At 42.4% G+C, this 13132-nt stretch overlaps 1 pseudogene; it reads right to left on the reverse strand.

Moving 5' to 3' along the window:
• Window positions 1-5840: 5840 nt before the first annotated feature.
• LOC115031828 lies at window positions 5841-5955 on the reverse strand (annotated as a pseudogene).
• Window positions 5956-13132: the final 7177 nt, after the last annotated feature.

Below are 13132 nucleotides of genomic sequence, written 5' to 3' on the forward strand. Positions count from 1 at the left end.
AGGATGGACCATCTAGAGACTGCCATACCCAGGGATCCATCCCATAATCAGCTCTCAGTATTAGGAGGTGTAGCCTTATTGAAGTCTCGCACGTGCCCAACTCGCCAGCAAGAATGATGCTGCAACAAGATCCTTCTGCACACATTTATTGGGAGAGCTTGATTGCAGAGGCGAAGAGACCCCAAGCCCAGAACTGGTGCTGCTTATATAGGCCTAGGAGAGGCGTTTCTCACACCCAGATTGGTTGTGCTTGGGTTATGCTTATGACCTCATTTGCATGCCTACATCTGAGTGGTTAACTTCTCTCTCATCTGATTGGTTAACTTGTCTCTCATCTGATTGGTTAATTTTGGTTAATTCTCAAAACCTCATCTTGGCAAAAGAATTTTACTGCCTATGTACGCGTGGTAGCCAGCGGTAGCCAACTGCCACTCTGCAATGGCACATGTGGCTTCCCACATTGAAGGAAGTGTGTTACTGCCGAGAGCAGCTTTGAGGTCTCCTATGCTCAGGCTCTGGCCAGTTCAAAGCTAATCTCCTCCTGGTTGCCTGAGGAGACAATTTGCTCCTGGCTACCTTTAGATCAAGATGTAGAATTCCTGGCTCCTCCAGTACCAAGTCTGTCTGCACAATGCTATGTTTCCCATCAAGATGATAATGGACTGAACCTCTGAAACTGTAGGCCAGCATCAATGAAATATTTGCCTTTCTAGGAGTTGCCTTGGTAAGGAGTTGCCTTGGTCATAGTGTCTCTTCCCAGCAATGAAACCCTAAAACAGATGGCATACCTGCTGTTTCCTGTTGAGTTTCCTATCATGCTGACATTCAGCAGATTGAAATAAAAAGAGTTTACTTGAGTTCATGCTTTAGTGAGAAGGCAATTGTGCCGGGGTACCCTGGGGAGACTTGGGGTCTAGGCCTAGCCGCTCTGATCTTGCCTGAGTTGTTCTCTCTGCCCAACCTCACAGTGGGTAACTGGCTGGTCAGCTGCCTCATGTTTTATGGTCTCATTTTTGTGTCTTGATTGTTTGTGAAGAAAATGGTACAGTAACTCTCCAGTTTCTTATCATTAACCAAGCTACCCCGATCTGTTTATCTAGCAACAGAGTTCCAAGCACAAGAGAAGAGAGGCAAGCTCCAGCATATAAGGGTCTCTTAGAATGGGTTTGCCATCAAGTCAAATCATATGCTAAAGCCCAGAGTCATTAGATGCTATAGTTGAGAGGTGATGCAGACGTGCCTAATCAACAGCTTAGCAAGACTGAACCTCACAAAGCAACAACAAACATAGTAGAAACCTAAATTTAACAATGAAATCTAGATGCTGGTTTGTTGGGAAATGACTAGGAATTGATAAGGTCCTTAGGGTAGAACCTCCATGAATACTACTTGTTTTATAAACACAGGCAGAGAGGCCAAGCAGATACATATCCATTTGTGCACTCTCTAATTGTCACCTCTCATGCTCTGGGACATCTTGGGACTGGCCAGTATGAAGGTCATCAACAGATATGATTCTTTGACCTTTGCAGGTCAAGAACCACAAGACAAAATAAATCTCCTTGTGTTGTTAGTTATACAGTGGCACTGGGTTATTAGCAACTGAAAACGGACTAACAGAGTCATGAAGTACCCCAGAGGGCACATTTTCAAGAAAAAGGAAGCATTGGCCACAGCCCATCAAACACAATGAATTATTCAATAAGAGATGCTGGGAAAACTGAACTGTTAAGGAACAAAGTAGGCTAGATACCTATATAACAACACAATAAATCCCAGTATTAAAAATTAAAGGTAAAATTACCATATTTCAATAAAAAGTTAACAAAAATGTAGAAGAATGGTCTGCAGTAGACATGATGGATTTTAGGCCATAATGTTTCAAGAAATGCTTGAAATAAATTCAGAAAGGAAAAAAGAGAGGATAAAAATAGATAATTCACCAAAAAATAAATAAATAAGCTCTGTATTCTATAAATCTCTGTGGCATCACTGAGCCTGACATTTCCATCAACTCTGAGTTGTATTGCCACTTCAGAGTTACACAGGGGAGCTAAACAAAAATTTATAATACCTCCAAATCATTTAAGTCATCTGTCTGGTTGAGTAATGGCAGAGCCCATTTGAACACTGGTAAATCATATCTTCTCTTTTCAGGAGAAGAGATTGTGCCAAGTTGACGTGGCAGGGGTGTTTCAGCAGAAGCCAAGCATCTAACTACCTAGGCAAAGTCCAGCTGTGACAAAATATCTAACTCACGAATTTGGAAGCCATTGCCACAAAAGAAATAAAGAGTTCAGAACTAGGGTTAACCAAAGTCTAAATTCAAGGGCACTCCTGAATAGGACGACTTCTAGATGAAGAAGGCAGCCAGCAGAAAGCTTCTTGGTAACTAGGATGGGTGGCTGTTTTGTTTTGAAGATGCAAATGAACCCTACAATCTTACTACCGTCTCTCACACAAGAGCATTGTTCATTTTCAGTTTGTGTGATGAATTTGGGGAGTTCTCTCACCTTACAGGACTGACCAAAAAAAAAAAAAAAAAAAGGGTGTGATAGGAAAAAAAAAAAAAGAACAGATTGTGAAATGTGTGTCTACATCTGCTTCCCTGCCTGAAAAAATGGACAAAATGTGATTTATTCTGTCAAGTGTTTTGAGTGTTAAGTAAAACAGTGTACACACGGTGGTAAAATGTTGTGATATGTTAACTGCTTTTCTCTCCCTTTCCTTCTGGTTAGTTTGCTGCTGTTGTTGTATTTGGTAGGTTGGTTGGTTGGTTGGTTGGTTGGTTGGTTGGTTGGTTGGTTGGTTTTTTATCACTGTGACAAATAACTCACAGAGACAACTTATTGTTTAAAGGTTTACTTTGGACAAAGGGTTCAGATGTTTCTGTCTGCATTCCGCTGGCCTAACTCCTTTTACACCTATGGTGAAGCCAAACAATCATGGAGGAAGGGTGTGGCAGGCAAAGCTGCTCACCTCCTAGGGGCCAGGAAGCAGAGGGTCAGGGTGGGAGGGGATTGGAGAGCAATAGATCCCAGTGACTCTAATTACTTCCACTAATTAGGTCTTTCCTCCCAGTTTCTACAACCTTCTAATAACATTGAATTAGGAATGTATCAGTGGGACAACCCATTAATGAGGTCAGAGCCCTCAGAAATGAAACCCTTCTTACAAAGTCATCTGGGGAGTACACATCATAACACCTTCTTCCTCTGTCCATTCTTACTTCCCGTTGATAGTTTCTGGGCTCTTATCTATCTGTTCATACCTTCCTGTCTTTCCCCATTTCTCCAAATATAACCTTGATATGAGGTTACATTTTCTTCCTACTTAATGTACTCTGTGAGTTTCTTATTTGTTCCTGGGGGTGGAGGAGGAGAGTGGGGGGAGAGAACATATTTGTTTCACATAGCAATACAGCATTCAGCCTGGGCTTTGCTTTGAAGTTCCTCATTTCTCCATAGTATTTAGTGACATTTACTAAGTAATTGTGAGCTGACATTTCTTGATTTTATGTTTGGTACCCAAAACATTCAGCTATTTCAAAGCTGACTTGTTCTCTCCATAATGCCGCCATCTTGGCTTGTGAGAAGAACCGGTTTTCAACCTTTTCTCATGAAGTTATACTTATACCACAATGTTCCAAAGCTCTTTCTTATTTTTCCATAAAATAGAATATTTCGCTCTATGAAGAAAAGGCCAGTCAAAAACAAGAAACAGAGTCCAGATGCTTGTTATGGTTTGGCTATGGCTTGAATGTGTAGCCCCTGAACCCAGAAGCACAGGGACTGAAACATTGGCCTCCAAAGTAGTGCTGAAAGCTACTGGGAATGTTTAAGAAGCTAACACATTGTAACCACAGTGGAGAAAGTATAAATGCCAGCATTCAGGACAGATGTCTCAGGAATGGATTAATTCCTCAAGAGCACATGGCTTTAAAAAATGGAGCCTGCTCCCTTCTGGTTCTCTTGCTTCCCTTCACACTCTGTCTGAGATCTTCCACATTTGCTTCTCCCACACATTCTACATGAGATGCTTCCAACCACTAGATTCTCAACAGGCATCAGCAAGTCAGCACCAGCATCCTTGAAACTGAAAAACCTCTTACTTTCTTTCCTTATGAAATATCCAGCTTCAAGCATATTCTCTCTCTCTCTCTCTCTCTCTCTCTCTCTCTCTCTCTCTCTCTCTCTCTCTTACTTTTTATTGGTTCTTTGTGCACCTCAATGTACTCCAATCCCATTCATCCGCTCATCCCCTCATCCCCTCATCCCCTCATCCCCTCATCCCTTCATCCCCTCATCCCTCCACCCTTCATACCGGATGTCTACCCTTGCAACACTGGCCCCCAAAAGAGAGAAAAAAATCTCTCCGTGGAAGCTGTAGTGTGTCACACTACATCCCACAGTGGACCCTTTCATACATTTGTTTGCTTGCAAATGGTCATTACAATGAGTGGTTGGTCTGGTTCCAGGCCTCTGTCTTCTGCTACACTATCAATACTGGAACCTCACTGAGATTTCTCTCAGATATCCTGCTATATCCTGTTGTTGCCCTGTGTCATGGAGATCCTGTAGTTTTGGATCTGTAGGATGGGCCCCTTCACAAACTCTGTCAACTCATCGATGTTAGGGTTGGCCAATTCAAAGCATTGGATATGGCCCTGAGAGGTATTTGAGCTGGTCAGCCCATTCTGACCCTACACGACTAAAGTGAGCTCTCCTGCCCTGCCCTGATTGGCTCACTCAATGGCACAGCCAGCAAGGGACAGAGCCAGCTCTTCCACTCTCCTGCCTTCAGGCCTGGCTCAGCCACACCCATGCCACTAAGACCAACTTTACTGTGCTGCTTAGATGGGGTGGAGAGCCTGCTCTCCTGAAAGTTGTAGCAGGTGAGGGGCAGGGACAGGTCATTTGCTCTCATAACTCCAGAACCAGCTCTATGGCCTGCTCTAGGTGGCAAGGTGTGAGGGTTGGGGAGGGCATCTGAACTTTGCCCATGCTGTTGCCCAACAGACATGTTGTGGGACCAGCTCTTTTACACACACACCCTTGGGCTGGCTAACCCAAGTGCTGCACTAGGTGAGATGCATGACCAGCTCCCCCTCCTGCCTCAGGTGGGGAGGGCAAAAGAGGGGGCAGGACCTCGCCTCAGCCGTGCCACCACATGGGAGACCAGTGCAGGTGTTGGCTCTCCCACGCTCACATCCTCAGAACCAGCTAACACACAACTCCTGAGACCAGGAGTGCTTCCTAGGCAATGTGCTGAGGCCACTCTCCTGAGTACTGCAGCTGGCTAGAGGTGAGATCAGTTCTCCTGTTCTCATACCCCCAAGGCCAGCTCTCCCAGGATGCCCAGGAGAGGGGTGTGGCCAGTTCTGTCCAGCCCCCAGACATCAATATGTCCCCAGATGGCAGCCCAGACCAGAGACTTATGCCTGGTCTTTGGTGATAACATACCCTTGCTGCTGTAGAGCCATGGACCCAGCCACAGCCCTTGGTAGCAGTACAGGCCAGGACCTCATGTTCTTAGGTGGCGTCACTGGCTACTTACATCAGGATGTTCCTCAACACCCTCAAGTGTCCAGTTCTGCCTCTCTCCATTCTTCCCACATCCTTCTGTTTCTCTTTCTCTTCCATTTCTCCACCACTTATGTGCTTCACTTAGTTGTTCTCCAGGGTCTCTGTGTATCTGGGATCGACTCAGGAGTGGTCTCAGGAGTGCTCTGCCCCACACCTGCATTATGACACTGGGCAGGATTCATCTTGAGCATGGTCTGTTTTCAGCCCCAGACCTGCGAGGCGCTGGTGGTCATCTCAGGCTTGCTTCGTTCAGTGAATGGTAGGTCACTATTCACTCAGATGTTCACAGGTCAGAACACTGAGCATAGACACAGCATTTCTCCTCTTGACACACATGTGACACAGCTGCCACAACTGCAACTCCCCTAGGAGCAGAAAGAGCATTCTTAGAGCAACACAAAATAGACTGAGATGCCAGGCGTGGTGGCACATGCCTTTAATCCCAGCACTCGGGAAGCAGAGGCAGGCAGATTTCTGAGTTCGAGGCCAGCCTGGTCTACAAAGTGAGTTCCAGGACAGCCAGGGCTATACAGAGGAACCCTGTCTCAACAAAACAAAACAAAACCAAAAAAAAAAAAAAAAAAATAGACTGAGAAACACACTCTTTCAAGTAAATGAGTAAATAAATATAGTAAATGTGGGCATCTGTACAAACTCACAGGCCAGAGTGATTACTATGTTAACGTCATCTCAGAGATGAGTGTGAGACCCACAGGAAAGATGACAAAGGGGAACATTTGTGGTCCATTCTAACTGTCTCACATTGTCTCAATATTTTACACTGAGGATATATTAGTCATCTACTTGTTTAACAGCTTTGAGATTTCCTACAGAATTATAGCATGAAATGGGATACAGTATAGTCTTTGGTTATACAGAACTATGTTTCTACTTGGTAAATACCAAAGTATAACAGAATAAACCAGATACATATGAATATGCATTTGTAAAACCTAACTTTGTAAAACTCCTGAGAGTTTGTAATGAAGCTTGTGGGACAGTTGAGCAGATTTGACACATGGTAGAAAACACTTTGTTCCATTTTATTCATATTCAGTCTAGTGTCTGTGAAATTCACTTCCTCCATGTAGTGTGGTTATACCACACAGCCTGGCCCTCAGAATGCTTGAGTTAAGGCAAAGGCCAAATTTCAAAAAAAAAAAAAAAAGGTTAAAAAATATTTAAATAAGAATTCTAGCCTATCTTGATGATGGACACGAGTAATTTAGCTACTTGGAAGGCAGGGGGCTCAAATTTAAACCTTGGATGGGCTACATAGCTAGTTCAAAACCAGCCTAGGCTAACTAGTAAAATGCTATATCAATTTTTAAAACTTTAAGAGCACCGTCCTAGCATGATCCAGACCCCAGTATGAGAGACACAGAGACAGAGACAGAGACAGAGGACTAGCAAGCATTACAAATAACAGTTCACGTCAACATTGCATAGTTCTGAGTTAAAGTTTATGATGCCACATTTTCCTTTTAAGCTTCAGTTCCCTCTTGTATAAAAATATGCTTTTCTAAGTCAAACTAAGACTATAAAGGTTAAAGCATTGCTAACATGTACATTTAACCTACTCCTCTTGGCATAATCTACTGCATTGCCTTTGAAAGCAAGCTAGAAGTCTGGGAGAAATCAAAAAACAAGATTGTCAGCCATGAAGCCAACAAGTGAGCTTGGGGCCCAACAAAAGTGGAATGTCTTTCCAAACAAGCATGAGCATTATCCACAACACATTGTTTGCTTCTGAATCATGATTAGATATCCAGACACTAGGACTCAAAATCACACAGTGGTCCTGGGCTCTAATAAGCCAGAGATGGGTTGTTTTAGCCTCAGAAGCACTAATCTCTAATCAAGTGAAATAAGAATTTAAGACTTCAGATCCACTGCATCTACAATAAGGTATATCTATAAGAACACAGATTCTCATGCAGTATCTTGAGTTTTTAGTAACATAATGAAAGTAATAATTAGGAAGAAGGAAAAGGGGAGAGGCATCTCTAGGACGTACCAGAGATCTGGGATGGGAGAGGCTCCAGAGAGTCTATCTGATTGTAGCTGAGACTCCTAGCAGTGGTGGATATGGAGCCTGAGGTGGGCACCTCCTGTAGCCAGGCAGGACTCCCAGTGGAGGGATAAGGACGTCAACCCACACACAGAACCTTCTACCTAAAATGTGCCCTGCCTACAAGATGTGCAGGGACAAAGATGTCACAGAGCCTCAACCAATAACTGACCCAACTTGAGACTCATCCCATGGACAAGAACCAATCCCTGACACTATTAATGATACTTTGTTATGCTGGTAGACAAGAGCCAAGCATAACTGACCTCTGAGAGGTTCCACACAACAGCTGAATTAAACAGATGTAGAGACCCTCTTATCTGGGTGCAACGTTAATTAATTAATTGTATAATAGAAGGAAAAGAATTTAAGATGTGAAAATTTAAATTTATGAGAGACACAAAGCATGGCGCAAAGGATGAAAGGCTTTTGATATGAAAGAGAACAAGCCAAGCATCAAGAGGAAAAAAAGAAATGATGATTTCTCAAAAGTAGGAGTATAGTTTTAAGTGTTAAATAATCTAAACAATACATTCACCCCAGAAAATATCATCTAAAAGCATTGCCTTGGATCGACAAATCTGACCAGCTTGTGATTTATATCAGCCCACCCATCCATCCTTCTGCAGAGCCCTGAACAACATCACCATGTGGGCTATAGAATGTCATACCAAGGTAACGGACAGAGAATTTCTCCTTGAAAGGACAATGGGTTTGGGATGCTTGCCTCTTCTAAACTGTGAAGGTAGAGCCATGTTGCCAGGGAGACCAAGTGGTATCAAGGACAACCCCTCATTAGTAGCCTGCATAAAAGACTCTTGTGTCAAGAGGACTGTGCTGCCAGCATCAATAATTCCCTAGAGGCAATCTGAGTACGAATTACTACCGTTGAGAGTTTTTCATAGCACACTTTAAAGCCCCCATTTAGAACCCATTTTCATACACATAAATCTGTCCTCTGTAGTCAGTGCTGCTGAAGGGAAATGTCCCATGCTTTCTTGGTTTCCACACAGAGGGATCTTACCCAAGTCTCATTTCATTACTTATTCTCTTGTCCCACGGGGAACTGGAGGCACTTAACTGATTGGTAAATTTGGAAAGTATAGCTGTGTGCTCCCTCCGTACTTTCGCACAGAGAAAGCTTGCCCTTCCAGAATATGTCTGCAGACCTTACAAAGCTGCTTGTCTTACAAGCACAAAGCTCAGTGCTCAGAACCCACACTAGGAAACATCTATACATAAAGGCATTTCACACATTTGGGCATTGCCTCAGCTGACAGAGAGTAAACATTTCTTAGACATTATCAAATTATATTTTTTTGAGAATGGGGTGAGGGAGGGAAATGAAGGTGCTATTAGTTAAAACTACCCTCAGATGCCTAAGGTATTATTATAATACCTTATATAATTATTATAATATGGTGGGTTTAACTCTAGCCCAAATACTACATAATTCAGAAGGTCTTAACTGAATGTGTGTGCTTTGAGATGTCTACAAACCCCCAGGCATATATGGAAATATTTACACAGAGATACATTTTTCTTTTTTTTTTTTTGATTTTATTTTTATTTATTATATGTAAGTACACTGTAGCTATCTTCAGACACTCCAGAAGAGGGAGTCAGATCTCATTATGGATGGTTGTGAGCCACCATGTGGTTGCTGGGATTTGAACTCCGGACCTTCGGAAGAGCGGTTGGGTGCTCTTACCCACTGAGCCATCTCACCAGCCCGAGATACATTTTTCTATCCCTAAAAAGAGTTAAACATTTGTTTACAAAAGTTAAAGTTAAACAATTGTTGGTAGAAAGAAAATTCTAAATAAATTGTGATGTTAAATATTTTCAGCATAGCTACAATTTTTGACTTTTAGAAAACCTTACTGGGGTGTGTGTGTGTGTGTGTGTGTGTGTGTGTGTGTGTATCAGTGTTTTACCTGCATGTGCATGTGTGCATGTGGACCAGGTATGTGCTGGGTGTTCAGAGGTCAGACATCGGTGTCAGATCCCCTGGAAATAGAGGTATAGATGGCTATGAGACACATATGGGTGCTGGGACTCAAGGTCCCCTGCAAAAGCAGCAAATGCTTACTTAACCATTGAGCCAATTCACCAGACCATGCCTAGAATCTTAGACCATCCTCATACTCTCAAAGTTGTAGATATATGTAATACAAATATCTGACTCTATTTGTTCTGTTTATGAACGTGAGGCTTAGCTGAATTCTTCATGAAGGAAAACCAATTACATCCAAGTTATAACAATCACTTTAGTTTTATTCTTTCTAGACATGATTCTTTGGCCAATTCATTAACACATTCAAAAAACGTTTTCAAAGATACTTTCCTTTAAACCCTAAGGTTTAGATAGTTTTTGTTGTGTGGTAAGAATAGGCCAAATATTTATTATCTTCATTTCTTGAGGATGAAGTTCCTTAGAGGAGTGGCCAGGTAGACCGCATACCAGGTTCAAACTGTCATGGCTACCAGAAACTATAAAGACTCAGCCATCAGGGAATCAAGTACTCTAAGGAAGTAGTAACTATTTTAGGCCTTATCTTTTTGAGAAAAGCTATTGGAGAAATAAATAAACCAACCCTACCCTCTCTTTGCACAAGGCCTGACTAGGTGTGGGGCTCTGTGCTTGTGGCACCAATTCCTTCTCCCACTGGTTAGCATCCCTATGGTCTCTTTGCCTGCTGGTTTGCTGCTATGGATGCTGGTTGCTGTCACCTCGAGTAACTTGGCTAAAGGTCTTTGGAATTGTAGCCTCTAAGGAATAGCTTTCTCATTCTGACCTCTTCAAAAGATTTAATTTCCTTTTCAGGAACTCCTTGACCATCATAAAGATCTAGAAATGGCCAAGGTCGGCACATTTAATCTACAGAGAATTCAAGATCCTGCAGTGGTGACCGTGACATTTTTAAAATACTAGATAAATAAAAGTAATTAAACCCCCAGAAAAGAAAGGTAGATATACAAGGCAAGTATAAAAAAAATTCTAAAAAAAAAAAAAAAAAAAATAAGAAAGTTTAGCTATCCTGAGCACATGTATATCTAAGACATTACTACAAAAATTTCAATTTAATTTAATAATCATCAGAATTCAAAGACAAATTGACCATAGTCTCAGATATCTCTCTCAACAAGAAGAAGAAAGTCAAGATAAATTGCATATAATAAATGAAAAGCACAAAAGTCACAACCCCAAATTGTCCTCTCTGGAGAATAACCAGATTTATCTTCTTGCCCTTCTGAGGAAATTTTCTGAGACCTGAAAAAGCTCTGGACTCACAGGGACCAGCCGAATGAATCTGGATTTATTTTTCAAGTCTGAGAAAAGACAGGGACACCTTAGAAGGAAAATCTCAGAACGCAGCTTGACCCTACAAAGAAAGAAATAAGATCTTTATATGTGTGAAGAGTTTATCTCCAACTAAATACCCAGCAACTCCAGGCAACTAAGTTTCCAGATTCTTCATAGGGCACGGCATGCAGATGAAGGCAATAGGTCTCTGAGTGACTGTGCCAGCCCTATGAAAGTTTTCCTACATACTCTCTAGGTGATTTCTATAGACAATTTGGGCCCTGGTGGGTCACTTGAGTAGAGCAGTTTAAACATCTGTAGATCAGATAGCAGGATAACTTCTATGTTCTCTAACCAGGATTCTAGGGCACAAACTGCTCTCACAAGGTAGAGACTTAATACTTATACACCATGGTCTCCCTCTTCCCTGGTTCATCCAACCAAACCCTGCCTACAGCCTGAAAGTGACAGAATCTTTGTGTAAGGCAAAGGCAACCAATCATTCTGAGCTCAGTCTTGCCCTGCTGATCAGCTACGTCTATTGATATTTCATATTTGTTTGTCCTTTTCATCTCTACTTGGCCCTCATGGCCATCACCATTGGAAGGCAGGTTCTAACACTTTTAGGATGCTGCTCTCTGTCTTGTAGGCAACACCAGAGTGGGAGAGTTAACTCCACATAAGCTAACACATTAACAGTGTGTACATGTTGAGCTATTTATAAAGTGATGTGTAGATTCCTATCTACAATATAGAGTATGAAAGTGTCCTCAGAGCAAATAAAAATCCCAACACCATGAGCCCAAACAAACATTTCCTATTTGTAATTTGACTCTTTCAGGTGGTTTATTCCCGTAACTAAAAGCTGACCAGCACTCCCAGAATACCTCAGTTTAGAGATTGCTCTATTCCTCTTTGAGAGCAGCATCTAAACATGTTTAAATTAATAAATCAACAAGATAATTCTCTTGTTAAGGATCCCAATGGCATGGTGTAGTACCTGAGGCATTCAGACACAGGAGAGTAGGAGCTGATGTGGGTGCTCTGCTCACAGAGAGGCTGTGATACTCAGTATCTGAGTGAACTACATGCTCTCAGCCAAGACTCGAACGTGAGCCCCAAAGCCACTTTGTCCTTGTCACCTACAGCCTTTTGTTCATTTCTATTTCATAAAATTTGACAATTGAGTCACCAGGCTGACACTAAGGAAGAAATAAAAGAATGCAAGCTGTTCTGAAGCTGAGAAAAGACAAACAACACCTTACAGAAAATAGAAATATGTGAACTCGAGCTCCCATGGATAATATCCTGCTTTGTCCTGCATTCGGAGCAAGTTACGTCAAAATTAGACATAGTTTGAGTCTAGATTACTATTTTTCTATTTTAATTCTCCTACAAAAGCCAATGCTTGAAGTGTTCAATCACAAATCACCACCTTCCACTCTGGTCCGGTGTCCTGAGTAGACCCTGAGCACGAACTCTGCAGCCAGTTCCACAGCACCGGGAAGAAGATACACTCTCAGGTGCTCTAACATGCCTATGACCAGAGGATCTCAGGATCCCAGGATCCCAGGACCTTGGTCACACCAGGATCTCATGGTCCCAGAAGCAGCTTGACTCCAAGGAGCTCTGACACACCCAGGATCTCAGGATTACAGGATCCCAGAATCACAGGATCAGAGACAGCTGAACTCTGAGGAGTTCTAACACAATCAGGATCACAGGAAGGACAGACTCCAGTCAGATATAGCAAGAGCAAGTAGCACTAGAGATAATCAGATGGCGGGAGGCAAGCTTAAGGACGTAAGCAACAGAAACCAAGGTTATTTGGCATCATGAGAACCCAATTCTCCCAACATAGCAAGTCCTGGATACACCATCACACCGGAAAAGCAAGATTTGGATCTAAAACCACTTCTCATGATGATGATAGAGGACTTTAAGAAGGACATAAATAACTCCCTTAAAGAAATACAGTAAGCCGGGCGGTGGTGGCACACGCCTTTAATACCAGCACTTGGGAGGCAGAGGCAGGTGGATTTCTGAGTTCGAGGCCAGCCTGGTCTACAGAGTGAGTTCCGGGACAGCCAGGGCTACACAGAGAAACCCTGTCTTGAAAAAAAAACAAAGAAGGAAAGAAAGAAAGAAAGAAAGAAAGAAAGAAAGAAA

The sequence above is a fragment of the Mus caroli genome, chromosome 8 (assembly GCF_900094665.2).
Source record: "Mus caroli chromosome 8, CAROLI_EIJ_v1.1, whole genome shotgun sequence".
NCBI lineage: Eukaryota > Metazoa > Chordata > Mammalia > Rodentia > Muridae > Mus > Mus caroli.